At 35.2% G+C, this 26,451-nt stretch overlaps 2 long non-coding RNA genes across 2 annotated transcripts; both read right to left on the bottom strand.

Annotated features, from left to right (window-relative positions):
* Nucleotides 1-8,900: 8,900 nt before the first annotated feature.
* Nucleotides 8,901-15,243, bottom strand: LOC143048627 (uncharacterized). Its single transcript, XR_012969900.1, has 3 exons — nt 14,896-15,243; nt 10,336-10,485; nt 8,901-9,141 (listed from the first exon to the last, which is right to left on the bottom strand). It is a non-coding gene; the product is annotated as an uncharacterized LOC143048627 (long non-coding RNA).
* A 5,838-nt stretch (nt 15,244-21,081) lies between these two features.
* On the bottom strand, nt 21,082-24,930 carry LOC143049407 (uncharacterized). The gene is made up of 3 exons (XR_012970222.1): nt 24,641-24,930; nt 21,711-21,860; nt 21,082-21,335 (listed from the first exon to the last, which is right to left on the bottom strand). It is a non-coding gene; the product is annotated as an uncharacterized LOC143049407 (long non-coding RNA).
* Nucleotides 24,931-26,451: the final 1,521 nt, after the last annotated feature.

The raw sequence follows: 26,451 nt of genomic DNA, 5'->3' as shown, positions 1-26,451 counted from the left end.
AGTCATGGGTTTCTTTACAATAAAAAAAGGGAGGTTCATAGAAGAACCTACACAAACGATCTATACTTATACACATCGAACATAGAAATTAATTGTCTTAACCAGAATCGAAATAATTGATGCAAGCTATACTGTATTGTAGTTTTAACATGGGAAGGAATTATATTCGTGATTATTTATGCCCGAGCGATAGTGAGGGCTAAACTAACGTCATCAATTATTTCTTAAATAAAATGCACAGGTACATTGAATAAAGACTTGATAACAATCGTGTTTTCATAATACTAGCTAAAATGTAATAATAAGTATTGAATGCTTCTTTTTGTAACTTCACAGAGCGTTTACCGCGTGCACATTTTTAGGCGCTGCAGACAAAATATACTTCGGTCAACGCTTTTACACCCTAATGAAGTAACAAAAAGAAGCATTCAATTCTTAATTGAAAATTTAAATGACCTGAATCTTGTAGTGGTTTGACACGAAATGGAACTTACTGGAGCTGGAGAATCCCACTCATCGGGAGCGCCATTCTTAGAAATCCACCCGAAGGTCAGGGTGATACATACGTTAAGGTGATACACGTCCATATCAATCATATATATTCAAATATGTTTGGTTAGTTTGTACCTAGTGTGTCATAGATCCGAAAATTTACTGGAGCAGAGCATCCATGAATTTAACGTATTTGTCTGGCGAACATTCCTTGAAAATCATTAACCCCTTTTTAAAAGAAAGCTTTGAAAATTTGTAACGACGTGTCATACATATTTCTACCATGTTGATAGGCTTTTGCACACAGAATAGTACAAGAATGTACAACAAACGGAACTAGAGGAAGAAAATAAAGTACAAAAAGAAGAAATCATACATCGCCAAAATTACGAGGTCAGTTTGACAAGTAAATGTTTGCAAAAAAAATTAAAACAACGGGTATCTCATTCGCAGTATGCAACGACAACAAATCACAAAACACACGGTCGCATTTAGTGTAAGATCCAACCTACTGGAGTGGGATGCTCATTTTCGCCATATCTTTCCATATTTTTTCAGTTTATGTTCAGGTCCTTATGTTTTTGAAGTATACTGATATTTCTATATATATGAAGATAACTTCAAATGCAAAATATTCTTAGCTTTAAAACGTGTTTTGTCAACGGGGGACACATATTCGCCGTTGTTACACATCTATTTAAAACCAAATAACTGCAGCTTTAACAATATGTATCAAATAAATTTCATTATAGATGAATAGCAGACATTTTATAAAGGTGTAAAAAGAACCTGAAATTTAGGGCAATCAGTCAAGGAATTAATAAAGAAATACTTCTTTTAAATCGTTTTTTTTTTTCATTCAGGAAAATGGCTGAAAATCGTTGTCCGTTTTTCGGTCCTTTTCTCGAGCTTTACAAGTAATTCACAAACCCATCAATTTAAAAAGTTACAGTGTGTACATGTACATACATGTATAATATAAAAAAAAAAAAATTATAAATTAACAAGGCTGTCAGGAACTGTAAACTTTGTTTTCACAAGCATTGAATATCCAACTGAACGGTATGTCAAATAGTCTTTGGTGGAAATATTATATTTAAGTTGATTATTTGGTCCTATATGTAGATCTAGGTATGAACAAATTATCAGAGAAAATAGAATTGACATTTTTTACGGAATTTATTGATATATTACCTCCGACTTTCACTGACTAATTATAAAAAAGAAGCTGTGGTATGATTACCAACGAGACAACTGTTCACAAGAAACCAAAATGACACATACATTAGGGTCATCGTACGGCCTTTAACAATGAGTAAAGCCATTACCGCATAGTCAGCTATAAAAGGCCCCGATATAAGACGGGCACCAGTTGTTCATCTCTGGGACTTCACTAGTTTTAAAACACCAATTAAACAATCTATGTAAAAATATAATACAATTCTGGTTACATAAAACATCAGCTGGAATATTATCTACACCAGAGGCTTTGCCTCTTTTGCTTTTACATACGACATTAAAAACCTCTTCAAAAGAAATTTCTTCTGTTAAAAGAAAGTCGCTTTCTGTCAAAACGGCAGGGCTATGATCGACTGGAATGTTCCTATCCGTAGTAACCTAGTTACCTGTTTGATTAAGTAGATCGGCATAGTCAGATTTCCACTTTACCAAAACATCATCAACATTTAAAGATACATTACCATTTGCGTCTACAACTTCCATTGATATTAAAGTTTTGCGTTCCGAAGCAATTCCTATCTCACCTATCTTCTTCCAAAACGTTTGTTGATCAGTTTTTGATTCCAACAATAATTCTTGCTGCAATGTGTACCAGTACTTACGTTTTGCTTTTTGAACCTCACGATCGAAAACCCTTCGTTTTGACACAAAACTGGACTTTAACTCAACACAAGACACACGAGACAATTTGCCCTTTTTCCATAACTTTTCTGCACAACACATATCATTAAAAAATACACTTAAATTATCATTCCACCAAGGTTTTTTAATTCTCTTTCTCTAATTATAATACGTACTATCAGACATGACAATTACTTTTGAATGCAATTTCTGATTCATTTCTTCGCTGACACTAGCACAAAAATCAGTATAAACTTGATCAATATTACATTGGGATACTTCATTTGTTTCAAGACCATTGATAGTATCTAAAAGTCGTAAATGTATATCATCGCCGTGACAAAAATTTGAAGGTATGTTTTTTACATCAAACTTAATAAATTCAAAACTACGCTTTCCTGAGGTATGACACGACGGTAATGAGGCACTGATATTTTTAAACTCACAATTCAACAAAGAATGGTCGGGTATTGATCTCGCATCCAACCCAGTCATATTAAGCTTAGATTTTATAATTAAGTCCGAAGCTCTAATAACTTTGAAGTCTTGAAAAAATGAAGATTTTCATAGCTAGTAATACAATAATCAACAACCGATTGACCCTTTGATGAAACACATGTGTAGTCATTGTTTGTACCAACTCTACCGTTCAACATACAACAATTGCTACTTGTTAAAAAATCAATAAATGTAGTACAGTAACTATTACGTGTAAAATCTATAGCGCTTCTCATATTTATACAATCGACTCCAGGAATGTAATCATACTCATCGCCACATCTACTATTAAATTCTCCACAAATATAAAATAAACCATTTTGGAATTCATAAACTTGTGAAATTAATGTGTCAAAAAATAGTTCCTTGTCTACTTGACTAGTAGAGTGATCAGGTGGAAGATAGCAAACACATATATTAAATCTAAAATTTGACAGCCTGTGATGCAGGTACAACCATAAATACCTTCAAAAGATTGGTCTAAAATACCAATATCAAAAATTTCAGTTAAATAATCTTTAATTAAAAAACCAACACCACCTGACCCACACTTTGCGTTTTTATGGATGCCATTTCTGTTATGACCAAACCATTTAAAATCATTCAGTACTTCATCTTTCTTTAGATGAGTTTCAGCTATAAACAGTTTCCGGGACAAGTTTGCAATTCCGCTAAGTGCAAAAGTTGTCACCTTAATTTTTGGAGTTAAATCAAAATGAAGTTGATAACTTGGTTTGTACTGGTTCCCTGATATTTGTCCTAAAAAAAAATTGGCTCTAGTACTACTGTTGAAAAAGTTATGCCCCTTTTTTCAACTATTTCCTCAGAGGAAAAGTAGTTTTCCTCAAGGGAAATCAAATTTCCCTAAAGGAAAAAGATTTTTCCTCAAGGGAAAAAGATTTCCCTTAGGGAATTTGCTGCATAAATATGTCCTTTGAGGAAATTCTATTTCCTTAGAGGAAATTCTATTTCCTTAGAGGAAATTCTAATTCCTTTGAGGAAATTCTTTTTCTTTTGAGGAAATTTGCGGCTTCAAATTTTCCTTTGAGGAAATTCTATTTACTTTGAGGAAATGTGCAGCTTCAAATTTTCCTTTGAGGAAATACTTTTTCCTTTGAGGAAATTTGTAGCTTCAAATTTTCCTTGGAGGAAATACTTTTTCCTGAGAGGACATTTTTGACAAACACTTTTCCTTGAGGGAAAATTCAATACAACAAATTTCCTCTAAGGAAATCATTGTTCTGTAAATACCTAAAACATCAAGATTTAAACATGAAATTGAATTTAAACAAACATTAAAATTGTCAGAAAAGGTATTTTTACTCCGTCCGTTGACATTCCAAAAACCTATTTTCACTTATCATGGTATTGATTTGAATTGTCTTGCATGTAATGTTCACTGCTATGTTTTGATGATCGGCGATCGAAGCTTTCATTGTAACTACTACGTTGTGTGCGGTAATCGGAACTGTCCCTGTATCGGCTCTTTGAAGATTGACGATCGTAACTTCCAGTGTGACTATTATGTTCACGACGCCTATTTGAACGAGCATTACTTTGGGAATCTGAACGGGTGGATTCGTCAACAAGATAGATCCTCTCACACATTTTCAGATTCAATGTGTTGTTGCAGGGTCATGTCAGGGTGTTGCAGGGTCATGTCAGGGTGTATATAAATGTTACTATATTGCCTGCTGACTTTAAGTTTATTTTTAGCTGACAATATACTCTCTCTGTCATCTCTTGATTTACATGAAACAACAACCACGCCATCCCGGCCAGACTTGTTGATTTTACGTTCAACATTAAATGTCTAATTTTAGACCCTCAGTGAATAAGGCCGCTACTTCTAATTTTAGGTTCTCATTCCGACCCTCTGGAATATTTCGAATTATCACGTTTTTTGAAATAGCTTGTGCTTGGTTTGTTGCTCTACTACCTATTTCACCTACTGTTTTAGAGACTCCATCTAACTTATCTTCAACTACTTTAAGATCTTGATCAATATCTGACCTCAGTGCATCTACAATCTTATTTACATCCTTACGTATTTTTGATGACTCACTATTTACTTACCCGTTTATCTAAAATCTGATTAAATTTCTGGGTCAACTTTTGTACTAATTTCTACTCTAAAGTACTTATTCGATCATTAACGTCACTAAACATTGTCCGCATATCTGCTGATAATTTACTTATCATTTTTGTCATGACAACGGTGTCCGGAGTGAGTTCTGTATCAATATGTATGTCTGCTTCGACATCAATATTTGGAGATTTGTTTTTTGTTGGTGCACTTTTTAGCTCACCTGGCCCGAAGGGCCAAGTGAGCTTTTCTCATCACTTGGCGTCCGTCGTCCGTCGTCGTCCGTCGTCGTCCGTCGTCGTCGTCGTTAACAATTTACATTTTGAACTTCTTCTAGAGAACCACTGAATGGAATGGAACAAAACATGGCATGAATGTTCCTTATGAGGTGCTGACCAAGTGTTGTTACTTTGTAGCCGATCCATCATCCAAGATGGCCGCCAGCGGGGGACTTAGTTTAACATAGGACGCTATGGGAAATGCATACAAATGACTTCTTTTAGAGAACCATTGAATGGAATGAAACCAAACATGGCATGAATGTTCCTTATGAGGTGCTGACCAAGTGTTGTTACTTTGTTGCCGATCCATCATCCAAGATGGCCGCCAGCCGGGGACTTAGTTTAACATAGGACCCTATGGGAAATGCATACAAATGACTTCTTTTAGAGAACCACTGAATGGAATAAAACCAAACATAGCATGAATGTTCCTTATGGGGTGCTGACCAAGTGTTGTTACTTTGTAGCCGATCCATCATCCAAGATGGCCGCCAGCGTGGGACTTAGTTTAACATAGGACCCTATGGGAAATGCATACAAATGACTTCTTTTAGAGAACCACTGAATGGAATGAAATCAAACATGGCATGAATGTTCCTAATGTGGTGCTGACCAAGTGTTGTTACTTTGTAGCCGATCCATTATCCAAGATTGCCGCCAGCGGGGGACTTAGTTTAACATAGGACCCTATGGGAAATGCATACAAATGACTTCTTTTAGAGAACCACTGAATGGAATAAAACCAAACATTGCATGAATGTTCCTTATGAGGTGCTGACCAAGTGTTGTTACTTTGTAGCCGATCCATCATCCAAGATGGCCGCCAGCGGGGGACTTAGTTTAACATAGGACGCTATGGGAAATGCATACAAATGACTTCTTTTAGAGAACCATTGAATGGAATGAGACCAAACATGGCATGAATGTTCCTTATGAGGTGCTGACCAAGTGTTGTTACTTTGTTGCCGATCCATCATCCAAGATGGCCGCCAGCCGGGGACTTAGTTTAACATAGGACCCTATGGGAAATGCATACAAATGACTTCTTTTAGAGAACCACTGAATGGAATAAAACCAAACATAGCATGAATTATCCTTATGGGGTGCTGACCAAGTGTTGTTACTTTGTAGCCGATCCATCATCCAATATGGCCGCCAGCGGGGGACTTAGTTTAACATAGGACCCTAAGGGAAATGCATACAAATGACTTCTTCTAGAGAACCACTAAATGGAATGAAACCAAACATAGCATGAATGTTCCTTATGGAGTGCTGACCAAGTGTTGTTACTTTGTAGCCGATCCATTATCCAAGATGGCCACCAGTGGGGACTTAGTTTAACATAGGACCCTATTGGAAATGCATACAAATGACTTCTTCTAGTGAACCACTGAATGGAATGAAACCAAACATGGCATGAATGTTCCTTATGTGGTGCTGACCAAGTGTTGTTACTTTGTATCCGATCCATCATCAAAGATGGCCGCCAGCAGGGGACTTAGTTTAACATAGGACCCTATGGGAAATGCATACAAATGACTTCTTTTAGAGAACCACTGAATGGAATAAAACCAAACATAGCATGAATGTTCCTTATGGGGTGCTGACCAAGTGTTGTTACTTTGTAGCCGATCCATCATCCAAGATGGCCGCCAGCGTGGGACTTAGTTTAACATAGGACCCTATGGGAAATGCATACAAATGACTTCTTTTAGAGAACCACTGAATGGAATGAAATCAAACATGGCATGAATGTTCCTAATGTGGTGCTGACCAAGTGTTGTTACTTTGTAGCCGATCCATTATCCAAGATTGCCGCCAGCGGGGGACTTAGTTTAACATAGGACCCTATGGGAAATGCATACAAATGACTTCTTTTAGAGAACCACTGAATGGAATAAAACCAAACATTGCATGAATGTTCCTTATGAGGTGCTGACCAAGTGTTGTTACTTTGTAGCCGATCCATCATCCAAGATGGCCGCCAGCAGGGGACTTAGTTTAACATAGGACCCTATGGGAAATGCATACAAATGACTTCTTTTAGAGAACCACTGAATGGAATAAAACCAAACATGGCATGAATGTTCCTTATGAGGTGCTGACCAAGTGTTGTTACTTTGTAGCCGATCCGTCATCCAAGATGGCCGCCAGTGGGGGACTTTTGAATGAAATTAAACATGTTCCTTTCCTTATAAATGAGGTTGTGTTGTCACTTTTAGCCAAATTTTATATTTTTTTATATGATTTCAAAAATCCAAGTAGAATCAGGTGAGCGATACAGGCTCTTGAGAGCCTCTAGTTTTCTGGATGTTTTGCCGATTCGTCAGTCTGCTTCTTTGCCATTTTACTTACAGGTACTTTAATAACTTCAGATGCTATTATGGGGGAAGGTGTGCCACTAGCGCCACTAGAATGTTTGCCTTTATTACTATTCCCAGTGTGACCATTTTCAACGGAGATAGACTCATCATTATCATTATAAATATAATATAGATATCACCTCACTCGTATCTAGGTCTACCGATTTCATTGTGTTGTAATAAGTGTCTTATTTAATCTTCTGATCATCTAAGGGAACGCTACGGGCAACAGAGTCCAAAGTCCAATACCAAATTACTCCGTATAAATCCTTTACGACAGTAAACACTTAAATTCCTAGTGAGTTATGTTCATCTGTGGTGTATGTAATGTTTATAATATGTGACAAAGAAAAGATTTTTGTCAAAAGTCAAAAATATTCAAAACTCACATACGACGAAGATAATCCTCCTGTCACAATATCCATAACTTTTCAAATATTAAAATGCAGTTTTAAGAGTTATTTCAACTAAAACAATCGGAGCTCAAAACATTACAACCATATGCAAGGGCTATAACTCTATTTTCCTCTTATGTAGACGAAACGCGCGTCTGGCGTATTATATTATAATCCTGGTACCTTTGATAACTAATTACAACAATATAAAACACGAAAATATCTTCGCGGATTATTCAATGTGAAGAGTCAAAAATTAGTTTTATGGTTCAATAAAATCAAAATAGATAATAGCCATTCATTAATTACAACAATAAAAAACACGAAAATATCTAGAAAACATAAAAGTCGTTGTTCAGATGTTGTCTAATGGAATGAAGGAGTTCAATGTTGCAAGGGAATAATTCGAACTCATTGATTCCGTACTAATGTGATTTTGAATTTAACCCGTCAGCTAGAGATTGGTTGCACATTTGTTAGTCATGTGCACCCATATAAAAGGAAACGAATGTCAACATTAAAAGTGAAATGAGAGTCAAACTAAAAGCAATCTATCTTATACAGGTAAAACGATAATTACCTCATTTCAACCTATAATATGAAATAGACAAATTTAGAACAATCCAATCGCACGAGGTCAGTATCTATTTGTATTTCGGGTTATCTAACCGTCGGCAGTATTCAGCGGTCATCTCGGCAATTATTTAGAGGTCGTCTCAACTATAATTTTCATGAAATGATGATATGTGTTATCGAGCACATGCATTGTTCAATGTTTATTTTAGAATTATTGAAAATTTGAATGTGCGTTTTAATACGTTATACGTCAAATATGAGAATTTGAGTCAAATCGATGAACATGATTTTTACAGTTTTATATACCCTTTTAAAGGTTTCTCGTCGTTTGAATAAAGAAATAGATAGATTAAGAATGTTATCATTTTATTCATGATACATTTTACAATCTTAATCTACAACATAATGATAAATATAAAAAGTATGTCCGCTCTACTCTCCACAGATCGATAAAAAGCAACAAACTAAGGTACATCCAATGATGATTATAAAAATGGCAGCGGACCAGGAAAACAACCAGCAACTCCAACCACTGTTAACGCTGAATGTTAATTCCCAATATAATAGTATAGACGCAATATTCATTATCTCTACAAATATATTAAAACAGAAATAAGAAAAAGAAAAAAAGTACATAGATATGTATGTGAGTAATATATAAATATTTACACACCTGTATGAAATGTATATTATTTAGTACTAAAATCATGATATGCGGCTTGAGGAATCTGAAAGAAAACTTTTCCTTTATATTTTATAAAATAAACAACGCACTGCTTTGCAAATTCACTTTCATAACTGATCCTGACCGATAGAACCAAGTTCAATTTTATATAATGATATGTTTTTGTTTTAGATCAACGTAACGAATTTCTTCGGGAAAATATTATGTGTTGCGATTCCGAAGCAGAAGTTCATGAAACAAAAACTATGTAATGAGTCGAAATTTTAAATAACTTCAACTATAAATACATATAGTATATATTTTATGCCGTTTATTCTTCTCATAATATGGTCACTATTTGAGGACACTGTTTCATGTTGTATACTATATCATACACATTATGTAGAGTTTCCAGTAAGTAATCTATTATTGCATCATAGACACATGTATGTACATCTTTTAGTAGGTCTACATTATCAAATTTCTATAAAACGTATTCTCTGACACAACCATAATTCTTGTATGTCCTCTAAAATAATGATTTTAAGATTTGGTAAACATGCACTGTTATCAGAAATTAAAGACATTTATTACAATGTATATACAATTGTGTACTACGCAGTATAAAACACAAGTAAATGTATGTGTAATATAATCAATGGCAATTGTTCTGTATCAAGTTTTCGTGATGATGTTGATATCAGTTACCGTATGTCAACCATAAATGTATCAAACCCTATATATGTATTAAGTCATAATAAAAATTCTTCGATGTATCGGTTAGTTGATTCTTGGTAATGATTTAGCAATGTTCAAAAACAGAAGCGTAGCCGAGGTTTTTAAATAATTTTTTTTTTATGTGTAACCAATTTAGAAATATTTCTTATATAGATTAGACCGTTGGTGTTCCCGTTCGCTTGCTTTTATACTTAGTCTAGCAATTTTTGGGGCCCTTTGCAGCTTGCTGTTCGGTGTAAGCTAAAGCTCCGTATTGACGGCCGTACCTTGACCTATAATTGTTTCCTTATATTAATTGTTATTTGGATGGAAAGTTTTCTCATTGGCACTCATACCACATCTTCCTATATCTATAGAACACTCAGCTTTTACATAAGTTTACCTGTTGTTGCAAACATAAGCATTGCTCCTGTCTTCATCGATTTTGCATAATCCTTGTATGCATGAGCCAGAACAAGGATCGTTAAAACCAATACAATAATGTTCCCAACAATTATGCCTACTGACAATCCAAAAACTTTACTGTCAATTACTGAAAATAGAAAGGTTCATGATCATTATTACATACTTACTTTCAAATCAATTCTTTGCTGCATAGGCTAAATTCTTTTAAATTTTGGGTGAACAGGCTTGAAAACCACGAACTACATGTACCACCCCCTCCCCCATTCCTCCTAATTCCTTCTAAAATCGGGATAGGTTTAATTACACATCAAAATGACATTCTATAAGACGGTGTAAGTTGTAAATTTATAGCAGAAATGTTACAAGAACGTAGGGTTTCAGTGGTGGCCCATGCTTTATTTCTTGATGATAAACAACGTAGGAAAATGGTAACAATAAATGAAAGTAGGCATGCCAGCATTTTATTACAGCCGAACATAAGTGGGCAGTCATGGTGTTAAAAATGTATTCAGTTTCTTCACTTAATGGATAGGGCAAATAAATACATTTAGTTTTTTTTCTACAAATTTTTAGATATCAATTGAATTGTCTCCATGGATCTTTGATTCTAATTCTGAATGTGTTGCAAGCGAGTTTAATACGACACCCCGTATCGGTCATTTTTTATGGTGGCCGTGAAATTGTGCAGTCTTTCATTTCAGATGGTTTTCGAGATTTTTAGCATCATTGTGTGTGTTAATGTTTTTAGCCTTTCCTTGTTAACGACATCTGGAAGGTTTGTACATTCACATAAAATGTGGTGTTGAGCGCTGTAAAGTATATGCGATGAAGATACGTATATTGTCCAGCACTCTAGATATACCGATAAGACCCGGTCACATCAGATCGTACGATTTTTTGTCGTGGAAGATGTATAAAATTGTCGTGGCACTGTCTTGCAAAATGTCAATTCCTACAAGAAGGTGACATCTCCCGAAACGAAAGCTTATTTTTATAAGCTAGAGTTAGAGGAGAGGATAAGGTCTCTGCGCAATGCTAGGCGGTGTTGTCGTAGAAGTTAGAAAATAAAGTACAGGTTCCAGCCCCGGCGTCGGGGAGGAAGTTACGAATCGAATCTACTCTAACAGATCTAACATTGTTGGGTTGATGTTAATACGAGTTGTATATACAGAATGTACACAGCCATGTACATGTATCACAATTACTGCTGGTGATCGGATGGCTAAATCTGTTGTAGAGTTGTCACTGGCTCAGACGTACTTATAAATATAGTTATTGTCTGTGACTGTATCTTACAATTTGTAGGATCCTTTAATATAGATAATTTAGCTGATCTGTAAAAATAACATCTCCATGCCTTATATCAAGTACTGTAGTACGACGCTAGATTAAAACTGAAGTGGAAAGGTAACATCCGGCCACCAAAAGCCCCATTTTATGAAGCCCAGGTGGTCGTGTGGTCTAGCGGGACGGCTACAGTGCAGGCGATTTGGTGTCACGATATATCAGTAGCATGGGTTCGAATCCCTGCGAGGGGAGAACAAAAAAAAAATTGCGAAAGCAAGTTTACAGATCTAAAATTGTTGGGTTGATGTTTAGACGAGTTATATATATATATCATAATCGAGCGTCTTTGATAAGATGATAACTTTTGTAATGGTTTTGATTTTAGAAATAAAAAGTATGCAAGACATTAAAAGAAAAAAAAAGTAACCTTCAGCTGACATTGTTTCTAGTACAATCTCATTTCGAATAACGGACTTTCATTAATGTAAATTCAATCGACCCTTCGTGCCTCTGTTGTTAACGTGTAAAATAACATTTGTCTGTATGTCCGATTCAAATGGGTTTCCTCATCTCGCCAACAAACGAAGGGGGGGGGGGGCTCGTGTAACAGTATAGACTTTCCGTTCTTCCGTCCGTCTTTACACGATACACCTTTGATAAAAGAGGGATGAAATATACCAGACAGGCATTCAAACTCATAAATCGAAAATAAACAACGCAATAGTTAAAAAAAAGACAAACTAACAAAAATAGTACACAAATAGATATAGATGGATGTGGTATGAGTGTCAATGATAAAACTATTCATCCAAGTCACAATTTATAAGTAAACCATTATAAGTCGAGGTACGGTACGGAGCCTAAGCTCTCAACGAACAGCAAGCTATAAAGGGCCCCAAAAATTACTAGTGTAAAACCACTCAAACGGGACATAGAATAAGCAACTCGAACCAAACAAAAACTGGGGATGATCTCAGATGCACCAAAAGGCTAAACAGATCCTGTTCGGCATGTAGCACCCGTCGTGTTACTCATATTAGTGCCGTTAAACCTGGTAATAAGACTAGTTCAGTAGTCACATTCGTGAAAACTGAACGGGATTGGGAACATATCCGCTATCATCTGTAAAAAATATCTGATATTCCATATAAAACGGTCAACCAACTCCTGATCTGGAGTCTGTAACGTTTACGAAGGGTTGATTACAACTTCACCATTTTGAACTCTTGATTGGACTTAATTATAAAAAAAACCTTCCTTGTGATAACACTCTAGACTCAACATCGTTTTAGGATTTTGATCAAACTTAGTAATACTTAGTCCAGATTAAAATCTCCCTGTTTATTTTCAAGGTCTAGGCACATACTCAACCCGTGTGCATATGTAGAACCCAATTCACTTTCAAGTTCATAAGTCAAAGGTAAATTGACCACTAAGTACCACTAAGTGTGACATCATAAAATAAACACAATTTTAAAAGACATACAACGCCGAGAAAAAAAGAAATGTAAAAAAAATCAAAATAGTTCACACCTTACCGGATAGCTCGAACGGACGCCTAACGGATAACTATTTTTCAATCCGTTCATGACCGTTAGACGTCCGTTCTTATCCGTTAGACGTCCGTCCATATCCGTTGCATGTCCGTTTATCGCACGTTTTATCCGTCGACGTTCTTTCTGTCCGGTGGAAAATTTGAGCATGTTCAAAACTTTCCGTTGAACGTCCGTTAGACGTCCGTTTTGTACGGTACTCGTCCGTTTCGTTTCCGTTTTGTATCCGTTACGTGTCCGTTATGCATCCGTTGGAGGTCTGGAAGATAAATTCACCAACGATTTTCAACCGGACGTTTAACGGATAAAACGGATGTTGGACGGATGAGAAACGGACTCCTACCGGGCGTATAACGGATAAAACGGATGTTGAACGGACCTGAAACGGATAAATGCCAATTGAAAATTTCGCGTCAGAAATGCCAATTATTGGTATGTCAGATTTCTTAAGGTTCATGAATTCTTATTATTCATAATCGATCTTAACGTATAGGCACGTCTTCACAATCAACAGCTCTTGTTCAGGCCAGACACTGCCCTTTGGTGGTATTATGAACACCCAACCAAAACCAGTTACACAGAAACATTATGAATGTTTATGCGATTTACATGTATTATTATTGTCACCTTTTATTTTTTTTGTATATCTTGTTTATCCGTTTTATCCTATACGCTTCCGTTAGGTGTCCGTTTTATGCGGTACTCGTCAGTTGGATGTACGTTCGACATCCGTTCTGTCCGGTACGTATTCGTTTCTTGTACGTTGCATATCCGGTACATCCGTCACACGTCCGTTTTATTCAGTCAGTACATCAACGGACGCCCAACGGATAACAATTTTGTCAACGGACAACTTTTATTTTCATCCGTTAGGCGTCCCTTAGTGCTATCCGGTAAGGTGTGACCGAGGCATTAAGGTGTGACCGAGGCTTAACCCGTCTATTGGCACTCATATCACATCTTATATCTATACAGAGCAATTGATTTTCAATACATATGTATCTGTATTACATCCCCGCGGCTCCGTAAATGTTATATCCTATTTGCTATATGATTTATACGTGTACAGCCAAACGTCCAAAACAAATATGTGTATCTACATTTGATCAATTTTAGTAAATTTTATAAGTAAGTTTGTTACTGTGGTTAGACAACGCTATCCAGTCCTGGTTGTACATGAATTGGATTTTGAACACATAATCATATAATAATTCACCTGCTATAAAAGTATACTCATCGCGCAAAACGTTTTTACATGTTGAATTATTGCCATAACATATAGATTTTTCTCGGTACTCCATTGGTTTAATTGACTTCTGAAAACTGATATTTACTTCGATAGTGGTCCTCAGTGAATAACAGTTTTTTCAAAGAAAATAAAAAAAACATTAATTACATCATCACAAATCATTATTTGTTTAAGATATTAAACAGTTAAGATCATTAATTTGGTATAAGGCCAATACTATAGTACCAGCGTTCCCTCAATGACTTATAACCCGCCAGCAGCGACATGAACTCATCGGTAACAAAAGTTAAACAGCAAACTCATTCAAAAACACTCTTTGAAGAGACATGTTCTTGCGTTTAATTGCAATATGAATATATAACTTAATACTAGACCTATATTATGATGATATCAACTTCTTGTAACTTTTAATTACATATTTAGCATACTGCTTGATATTTTAGCTTACGGTTTGTTAGTCTACATTTCCCGTCGTCGTCACATCCATAAAATAATCCTTGGTAAAAACATGTCTTGTTTTCTGTAGTAGTAATGTTAAGATCTGTATTATCCACACACTGTTTAATCCAATATGGAGAGAAGAAGCCAACTAATTGCAACAGAAATATGACGGAAAATAAATATGTGAAGACAAAAAACCTTGTACCGATGCTGGACATTGTACTATTTCGTTATGATTACGGATATTTAACAGAAAGTTGGTTTCAGCTTCACCAAGCAAGACTCCGCGTCATTCCCGATAGTACACTCTGTACATAATCCTAACACCCGATTCGCCATTTGAAATTAATACAATTACTGTCTGAGATATAGAAACCAGGAAGAATTTGATTTGTAAAGAATGTCATCTTGTATTGCAAAAATACAATCGTGACTAAGTGAAATTTTTAAATGTTAATAGAAGATAGAAATATGTATTAGATACAATACACAGGTAACAAAGAAGCTGACCGGTAACAGTTTTTCTGCACGAGTAGTCAGCTTCAGGTCAAGACCTTGACCTGACTACTAATGCAGACAATCTATAAGGCATGTTGTTTCCTCTCTGGTTTTTTTTTTTTTTTTTTGTTACTTCTGTAAATGTCTCTGACTTGTACGACGTTTCAATAAAGTAGTAGTATATTTTACAAGACTTAAAATTTGAGAAACCCAAATGACCATTAAGCAGTAAATGTAAGTTATATTTTAAACACATGTTTCATTTCCCTTCAATCGAGAGTTTAAAAAAGAAACAGAATCAAATTAATTTTATAAAAAAAAAAATATTTCAAGAAAAAGATGAATATTGTACACATTTGAGACATTTTAAAATGCAACTTCATAAAAAAGTAATATAGTAAAGAAATATTTTAGTAAGCTAACGTTTGATTTTAATGGAGGAAACGGAAAGGCGGAAAGGGGGAGGGGCTAAATTGTTTTTAAGATAAACGGGCTATGGTATTTTAATGAAAAAATGCAGGATGTGCCATTTCATGTATTACACGAACACTTTTTATTTTATATAATTTTTTTTTATTGATAGGATCAATCGTGCATTGGTCAGTTAATATACAGGGATTTTATCTTTTGATACGATTTTATCTTTATTTACATATTTTCTGTCTTTTTTATTGAAATATAAAAGTCGATATCATCATTTCTTTACTTCTAGCATTCTCCAAAATACTATTCATGTCCATATATTGAAGAAAATATATTTAATAACAGATTTGTTTGCTTCATAAAGTGGTCGGTATATTCTTTTCTGAGTACATTAATTATTTAGTTTTCCAAAGCCATTACCCAAACATATAGTTTTTTGAAATTATGACTATACGGCATTCGAAAAATCAGGGAAAATGTAGAACATTAAATTGTCATCTGCTTGACCATAGCAATATTTATTTATTAAAATTTGGGATCAAACTATCCTTTTTAGGAGAAAATCATCCCCCCGCTTTTGAAGTTAATAGGCTAATCCCTTGGTGCACTGATATGAATAGTATTTTTAATGGAATTGTTTGAAAAAATATTGATTCTAACGTAAATATTTTATTAAAAAAAAAAGAATCAAATATTTCGGTAAAACCAAAAAGTTCAAATCTAATTGAAAGTTAAAGTGCCCATGAACTCACTGATCATGCACGAGTGATTCTATTAATAAAAAGTGTCCGTGTTACAACTAAAAAGAGTCCGTGTATCATCTAAAAAGAGTCTGTCTAACACCCGTTAATGTACTGTTTTTTTTCTATAGCGCTGCGGGGGGCAAAGTCGTACAAATGCTTAATTTCTTAATTTAAGATACATTATCCAGTTTATCGATGTATCACGAGTTCCAAAATTTGTTTTTTTTTGTAAGTTTCAACAGGAACCACCTTACTTCTGAAACAAATATAAAATTATGTATATGAAAAAAAAACTAGAAACTCTTAATAACTTGTACTAAAACCGCTTTGCCCGCGGGCATAATACACTTTATTCTCGTACAGTACTACCCCAGTCCCACTAGCCATATATTGATACATCTATGTTATCTCTGCTATCGTTCACTAAAATATCGTCATTGAGCTTTATGGACCAGCAATAGGTTGTAATTTAGGTTGGATTGGTCGGTCCGACATCTCTGCTTGATCAGGATTCGTTACTTTGCTCCCTCTGCCTCTACATCAACTCCTACCACCATGCCCACATGTTCTGGTAAAATTTGGTGGCATGACTGTATTGTTTCTGAGAAATCTACGACTTAATCAGAAATAGAAGGAATTGAACTGTATTGATATGGAACACGATGTTGACTTTATTGCTGAGAACGTAGTAAGATCGCGCTATGAACGTAGTATAATCGTGGTAAGAACGTGTTATAATCGCAGTAAGATCGTGTTGCAATCGGATAACTCGTGGTATAGTTGTAGTGAGAACGTGAAGAGCGTAGAAAGATCTTGATAAGCGTAGTGAGGTCGCAGAATAAGCGCGGTGAGAACGTGGTATAATCGTAGCGGGATCTTTGTAGAAGCGTAGAGAGGACGTAGTAGCATCGTGAAAGCAACGAAAATTTACATTTTCATGCCGCTCATACCACGACCTCACCACGATCTAAATTTATTTTAGATCGCGGTGAGCGTGGTGCGATCGTGGTCTAGTGGGACTGGGGCTTACGTCAATTAATACATAGATTTCTCAGAAACAATACAGTCATGCCACCAAAATCTTCTAGAACACGTGGGCTTGGTGTTAGTGGTTGATGTAGTGGCAGAGGGAGCTCTGAAAGTAACGAATCCTGATCAAACAGAGATTTCGGACCGACCATTCCAACCTAAATTACAAGCTTTTGCTTGTCCATAAAGCTCAAATGACGATATTTTAGTGAACGATAGCAGAGATGACACAAAAGTGCCAATAGATATATGAAGATGTGGTATGAGTGCCAATGAAACAACTCTCCATCCAAGTAACAATTTATAAAAGTAAACCATTATAAGCCAAGGTACGGCCTTCAACACGGAGCCTTGGCTCACACCGAGCAGCAAGCTATAAAGTGCCCCAAAAATTACTAGTGTAAAGCCAATCAAACGGGAAATCCATCAGTCTAATCTATATAAACGAGAAGCATGGTTGAGCCGTAAGAGAAATGGACAAGAACTACATACAGACAAACAAAACCTTGAGATATATAATATATGTGAAAATGACAATGAGAATAATGGTCGTAGTATGAACGTAGTCAGGTCGTAGCAAGGGCGTGATGATGACGTCAAGGGCGTGCTAGAATCGTACTATGGTCTTAAACAGCGTGGTGTAAACGTGGTATAGTCGTAGTGGAAGCGTACTTGGGTCGCGGTGAGAACGTGATGGTCGTAGTGAGGTCGTAATAACGTCGCTGTGAGATCGTAGCGTAGTCTCTCCGAATAGAATCACGCTTTCGCTACGCTCTCGCTACGATGGTACAGCGACCTTTGCGATCTTACTACGACCTTAGTGCACTCTCACTACTCTTCTATTACGTTCTGATTTCGCCACGACCGCACCACGATTGTTTTGAACATGTTCAAAGTTGGCCACGCTCATCACGATCTTGAAGACCTCACCACGACACCGCTACGACCTTCCTGCGATCTACACGATCGTACTACGATCATCAAAATTTGCATTTTTTTCACAGATCGTAGTGCGATCGTGGCCTAGTGGGACTGCGGTATAAGATAAGAAAGGAGGTGGCTTTTATTGAGAACCGTTCAACACCGATTTTGTTCATTAGACGTAAAAAGATTACAATGTCAGCATGCCAGTTTAGTCTTATATGCATTCTTTATTTATTGGTTATTGTTGGCTTAGAACAAGCTGGCAGTAACTGCGAGTACTCTCAGATCTGTATGTGCCTGTTCCAAGTGAGGAGCATGTAACTAAGTAGTCGTTGTTTGTTGCTGTGTTACATATTTGTTTTTCTTTCTTTTTGTGCTTTGCTCATTGTTGAAGGCTTTACGGTGATCAAAAGTTGTAATTTTGGTGTCATTTAATATTTTGTGAAGAGTTGTTTCATTGGCGATCATACCCCATCTTCGCTTTTGTATGTATTTGTTTTATTAACTATATTTCATACTGTCAAGTGAAGACTTTTTTTTAAACTTCCTTGTGTCATTCATGGGAAACCTGTGTCGCCCACTTTCCCCGAATACTATAGTACATTGACTTTGGAAAGTCCTAGTTTTGGACTGGGGAACCCCACAATTTATTCAGAACAAAACGTTTATTGTTCAAATGTCATCCAATTTGAAAATATCAATTACACAAATCTGTTTTTGCATCCTGACCTAAAAAGTAATATATCAAATATATTTTGTGTAATAATATTTATTTGTTTATTAAAACTTTTAATTATCACCACTTTCTTATGACTTGAAGTGTTTGGCATATTAATATTTTATACAGTAATATACTTAAAATTTCCAACTATATATTCACGGTACAAGGTCAAAGTTCATGGACCAGGAAGTAAACTTATTGAATTGAAAAATTTCGCGGAAGACGATTATTTCATTTTTTGATCCTGAGGATATATAACTAAATTAAATATACAAGCAAGGTGTGCTGTCTCCTTATTAATGTCATAATATACCGGTACAATTACAATAACAATATTCAATGAAGCACAACCGTCGTCTGATTTTAGCTTAATTTAAAGGGAGCATTCAAGGTTCAGATTTGGATATCTGTGTCAAATATGGTAATAAATACGTTCTACTTTTAAAAGCTGGTAGTAAATCCCTATATTAATCGCTTCCTTTTACAAAGTAACGCCTGAGATTTTTCATTAGCTGTTGTAAATTTATTGATAAATTGGTTTGTTTGTGGAACTGAACTATAATATACGTCTATAAGTACAAAATGTATATTGTACTTTACGAACGTTTACGGTGGTACTTTCTTCATCTTCTGCTTATGGCGGATTTATATGCAATATTCTCCTATGTATTATAGTAGAGGACGAACAGGTTTTCTCTCAGCTAGCTAATACATGTATATATAAGAATATGTGGTATGAGTGCCAATGAGACAACTCTCCATAAGTTTATTTCAGCGCATGCTAGCAAACATTTGTTTCACTACAAATTTTTGGTTTTTTTTAAACCTTCTTTAATTATCGGCAAGAGACAAAAACAAACAAACGACACACAAATAAACATTGTCATGCACTTAAAGTATATATTTTATATTTTCTAAAGTAAAATGTACAAAAATGAAAGCATTATTTTTATGAAAATTGAAATGAATTATATAGTTGTCTTTTTTGGAACAATTTTAAATAAAAAAAAACTGTCAGACAACATGTTTAATCCCGCCACATTCTGTATTATATGTATGCACCTGTCCCAAGTCAGGAGCCTAAAATTCAGTGGTTGTCGTTTGTTAATGTGTTACATATTTGTTATTCGTTCATTTTTTATACATAGATAAAGTCGTCAGTTTGCTCGTTTGAATTGATTTACATTGTCTTTTCGGGGCCTTTCATAGCTGACTATGCGGTATGGGCTTTGCTCATTGTTGAAGGCCGTACGGTGGCCTATAATTGTTAGTTTCGGTGTCATTTTGGTTTCTTGTGGAGAGTTGACTCATTGGCAATCATACCACATCTTCTTTTTTATATTGATATAAGAGTTATTGTCCTTTTTTTTCAATTTGTTTCTTATTTGCCTATTATCTTGAAAATTATAAACATAAAGAAGAAACCTAAAGATAATCACTTAACATGACCAGTTCTACAAATAGCATACATGATAGAAAGTATCGACTCTTTATAAATAGACGTTATTGCCTTTTGATTACGAATTTTAACTCTCTTTTTTGCCTTTCTCTTATATTTTTGAAAAATAAAGGTAGAAAAATTTACGAGGAAGACAAGAATTGTAATTTATCAAAATTCCTAGAATTGACGATCTACTTTTATTATAAGCTATTCCTCATTAACGATGAGTTTACCATCGTTAGTTTAAAGTATTTATCTTCATAAATCGTTTTTCAGAAAACATTCTTTTTATGTAACGTCGTGTAGTAGGAACACCGTGCGCAACGTTTATCTTCTCTTATTTCTTATTTTAATAATGTATCGTCCTCATTAAACAGGGCGGGAGATAAATCAAGGGAATATTGATTACACATATTTCGTTGAAATAAAACTTGCTTTCTTTAATTCAATATGAATGGTTCAATCGACTTCAACAACATAATAGTAAATAAAATAACGTTTGTGGCTGTCGTCTTCGTCATCTCCATAAAGTGACATACAAAAACACAGGCATGTCAACGCAATGATGCCTATAAGAATGGCTGCGGACCAGGAAGATGCCCAACAACTCCAACCCATAGTATAACCTTCCGTCCAAACGATGATAGTCGAAGCAATATTCATTATCTCTACAAAATTAAAATTAAAACGTAGAATAAAAGAAAGAAAAATTATAAATTGACATCAGGATGATTATACTTGTTTAAAATTTATAAATATTACCCTTTGTGTAAAAAGTATATCATATTGATACGCTATCATATGGTATGAATAGCTCACTGTTTTCCTCTATATTTCGTATAATTTACAATCCACTGTGTTCCATATTCATTCTCGTCATTAATCGTATCGAGAAACATAAAAAAATCATTCAAAAGTATTTTTTTTTCAATAATGAAAGTTAGAAGATAGGTTTACCGTTGAATTAGCTTAAAGTTGATATACATGTACGTGAAACATGGAAAAGAATCAGTCTGTCGTGGTGGCTTTCTATGATAGTTTACCTGTAATAGCAAACAAAAGCATTGCTCCTTGCTTCATTGGCTTTTTATTGTCTTCGTTTACATGAGCCAGGACAAGAATCAGTAGTACCAGTACAAGAACGTTCCCAAGAATTATGGATAGTTCTAATCCAAAAACTCTACTGTCTATAACTGGGAAAAAAAATATGTTTATCAGGCAACAGTATGTAACTGAATACGATAGTTCACTGCAATATACTTCAAGTAAAAACTTCACTATGATCATGAAAATAGAATATATTTAAAAAGAGTTGTTAAAGGCAGTACGGTGACCTATAGTTATTAATTCATGTGTCATTTTGTCTCTTGTGGAGAGTTGTCTCGTTGGCATTCATACCACATCCTCTTTTTTTATTCGACTACACCAACTATCAACACATAACTCATTCGAACATAACGGACACACGAGCAAAGAAAAAAAATAAAGAATAACAAAAGGGGTGGAGATACCAAAGGGTCATTCAAACTCAGAAATAAACTGACAACGCTAATAAAAGAAAGAACAAACAAATATACTAGTACACAAAACACATTTAATAGAAAATTATTTTAAAAGACTTAACAACACGAACCCCACCAAAAACTGGGGATGATCTCAGATGATGCGAAAGTCTCCGTCGTGTAGATCATTTTATTACAAATCCGGTAAATAGTCTAATTCGGCATGTAAATTTGGTGAAAAGGGACGGGGATTGTAGTTACGACATAAGGAACATATCTGATATCATCTGTGAAACGGTTATTCCATAATAGCCAACCAACTCTTGCGAGCGTTTAACCTCCCCCAACCAAGGACTGTTGTGTAACAGCACACCAAACAAAAAAAACTGTTTCATAGTATAAGGGCTTAGCTTATCAAATCGACAAAGCACAAAGCAGTAGTACTATATTATATATAAGTTAAAATTGAGAATGGAAATGGGGAATGTGTCAAAGAGACAACAACCCGACCAAATAAAAAATAAAAAAACAACAGCAGAGGGTCACCAACAGGTCTTCAATGCAGCGAGAAACCCCCGCACCCGGAGGCGTCCTTCACCTGGCCCCTAAACAAATATATACCAGTCCAGTGATAATGAACGCCATACTAATTTCCAAATTGTACACAAGAAACTAAAATTAAAATAATACAAGACTAACAAAGGCCAGAGGCTCCTGACTTGGGACAGGCGCAAAAATGCGGCGGGGTTAAACATGTTTGTGAGATCTCAACCCTCCCCCTATACCTCTAACCAATGTAGAAAAGTAAACGCATAACAATACGCACATTAAAATTCAGTTCAAGAGAAGTCCGAGTCTGATGTCAGAAGATGTAACCAAAGAAAATAAACAAAATGACAATAATACATAAATAACAACAGACTACTAGCAGTTAACTGACATGCCAGCTCCAGACTTTAATTAAACTGACTGAAAGATTATGATTTCATCATATGAACATCAGGCACAATCCTTCCCGTTAGGGGTTTAGTATCATACCATCATAACATATATGAGAAGAACATAACCCGTGTCATGCCAACAACTGTTTTTAGAATAAATGTGTTTAGTTCCGATGCAAAGACCTTATCAGTGACTCAATATTAACGCCAAAATATGCAATCTTTAATGACTTGACAACAGTATCGTAATTATATCCCTTCTTAATAAGTCTATTCAAAGGTTTTGTAAGTTTCTGAGGTGAATACTGACACCTTTGTGCTTTATAAAGAATATTTCCATAAAAAATTGGATGCGAAATACCTGAACGTATTAGAAGTCTGCATGTTGGGCTATATTTACGAATGATGTCTTCATACCGATGATAAAATTTAGTAAATGTTTTGACTAGTTTGTGATATCGAAAACCCTGGTGTAATAATTTTTCAGTAATACATAAATTTCTCTCGTTAAAATCTAAAACATTGTTACATACACGAGCGAATCGTACAAGTTGAGATATATAAACACCGTAAGATGGTGACAAGGGAACGTCACCATCTAAAAACGGATAATTAACGATAGGAAATGAAAAATCATCCCTTTTATCATAAATTTTAGTATTCAGCTTTCCATTAGTGATATAGATATCAAGTTCAAGAAAGGGGCAGTGGTCATTGTTAGTATTAGCTTTATTTAAAGTAAGTTCAACAGGATAAATTTCATTAATATACATACTGAAGTCGTCATTATTGAGAGCCAAAATATCATCCAAATATCTAAATGTATTATTAAATTTGTTTATCAGATGTTGTTTAGATGGGTCTTTGCTTATTTTTGTCATAAATTGTAACTCATAACAATACAAAAACAGGTCCGCAATAAGTGGTGCACAGTTAGTCCCCATTGGAATTCCGATAATCTGACGATATACGGAATCCCCAAAGCGAACAAAAATGTTATCTAGTAAAAATTCAAGGGCATATATAGTATCAAAGCATGTCCAATTAACATAGTTTTTTTGTTTATTGCTACTAAAAAATGACCTAAAAGAGTTTGAACATATTCACATTCTGATTTTTTGAATGCCCATTTATAATTAGGTGTGTGAATTTTTTCTTAATGAGAATATGAGGCAATGTGGTATACAGGGTAGAAAAATCAAAACTTTGAACAGATTCAAAATCACCAATATTAGCATGGAATTTATCAAGTACTTCCAACGAGTTCTTGACACTCCAAAAGTAATTTATTCCACTTGGTGACAAAAAGTCTGCAAGCAGCGTCATTAATTCAGCGAGAATAAAATATTTTCATTTCTATAAACACAACTATTAAATGCTAAAAAATGAACACTCTATACAGCCAAATATTCTAAATATTAATAGAATTGCTAATTTGAATCGTAACGGTTACTCAATTTTTAATATAAGCTTGTTTTACCATTTTAAATGTGTGTTTGCAGATTAAATATCACAATATTATAAGCCTACTGTCTGTTCCTCTACATTTCCCGCTGTCGCTGCATCCATAAAACAATCCCTGGTAGAAACATGTCTCGTTGTTTGAATTAGCAATTGATGATGTATAGTTTTTAACACACTGTATATCCCAATTTGGGGAAAAGAAGCCAACTATTTGTAACACAAATATGAAAGAAAAGAACATAATGAATATGAAAAATCCTGTCCCCATGTTGGCCTTTGTAGTAGCTCGATATTATTACGTTTGTTTTAAACAGAAAGTTGGTTTTTATGGAGGAAATCTTACACTGATATTATCGCACGACCCACGTCCAAAGATTACAATGTAAGAGATTACAGTTGAACATATATACTAGACAAAAAAAGAACCGTTACATTGGTTTTTAATTTGAAGATACCACATATATTAATTTCAAGTATTTTCATGATTAAAACTAGTAACCTGAATGATTTATCTATCAAATTTACTCATTTATAAAAATATCGGATATGACGTTACGTCATTTTCTGATTTCAAACAAATAACCATTTTTTCAAAAATTTACATGTATAGAGTTGGAATCGATTTGTCCTTTTTGTCATTTGTTGTGTCGAACACTATTGTTAACAAAAAGTCGCATTAAAAAATTGAAAAAGTTGAAACGTAAAACAATGTTCCGTCTACGCCAAAATGAGAGAGAACGAGCTATTGGGATGTTGGCAGCAGGAATGACTCAAGTGCAGGTTGCAAATCATTTTAATGTCTCTAGAATGACTATTGCAAGGCTTAAGACTCGTCTTAGAGATACTGGCACAACAAATGATCGCCCCGTAGTGGCAGGCCACGTGAAACGACGTTACGTCAAGAAAGACACACCTGCATCATTCATCTCCGGAATCGATTTGTAAACGCGTCACAAACTGCACGACAAATCCACGGAAGACATAACAACAGAATATCTGCTCAAACAGTTCGTAACCGATTGGCGTTAAGTTGGTCTAAGAGCTCGTCGTCCATTGAAGGGACATATCCTTACGCAGCGTCACAGGATGGTGCGACTTCAATGAAACACGGGTACGGATTCGATGGAATAGGCAAACATGGAGACAGGTTCCTTTTACCGATGAATCTAAATTCAACTTGAAATTTAGCGACGGCAGAGCCAGGGTCTACCGGAGACGCAGTGAACGATTTTCTGATGCGTGGGTGTAGGAAACAGATCGGTTTGGTAGTGGCGGAATCATGGTATGGGGCGGAAATCATCGTTGGTAACCTAAATGCAACAAGGTATAGGGTCAAAATTCTGGCTCCAGTAGTTCTCCCGTTTCTCCGAAGACATCGTTTTAACCACGCTTTTCAGCAGGACAACGCCCGTTGTCACGTGGCACACATTTCAATGACCTTTTTGGAGAATAACCATATTCGTGTGTTGCCTTGGCCAGCAATGTCTTCAGATTTATCGCCAGGTGTCAGGCGGTCATAAATGCAAGAGGTGGTCATACAAGGTATTGACATGTTATTAAACCCGAATTCTGTACTCGTCATGTTAAAATTGTCCGAAAAGGTGCAATATTGTTTTCAATAATAAAAAAACTTGTTATTGTTCTCTTCAAAATTATGTTAGCTAACTATTCCATTAAACTTTTGTTATAATTTTTTTGTTATAAAAAAATTGAATGATCTTTTAAGCATGTAACGTTTCTTTTTTTGCCTAGTATATAAAGAATTTAAATATGTATTTTATATTACACAGTCAGTCTTGTTAAAATTAAAACATGATTGATCAAATGTTTGAGTTTTCAGTGAAAGATGTGTGTCGCCGCCTGCTGTTCCTTATTAT

Source organism: Mytilus galloprovincialis, chromosome 10 (assembly GCF_965363235.1).
Source record: "Mytilus galloprovincialis chromosome 10, xbMytGall1.hap1.1, whole genome shotgun sequence".
Lineage (NCBI taxonomy): Eukaryota > Metazoa > Mollusca > Bivalvia > Mytilida > Mytilidae > Mytilus > Mytilus galloprovincialis.
Note: the sequence above shows the minus strand (reverse complement) of the source record. Positions and strands in the feature narration are given on the sequence as shown.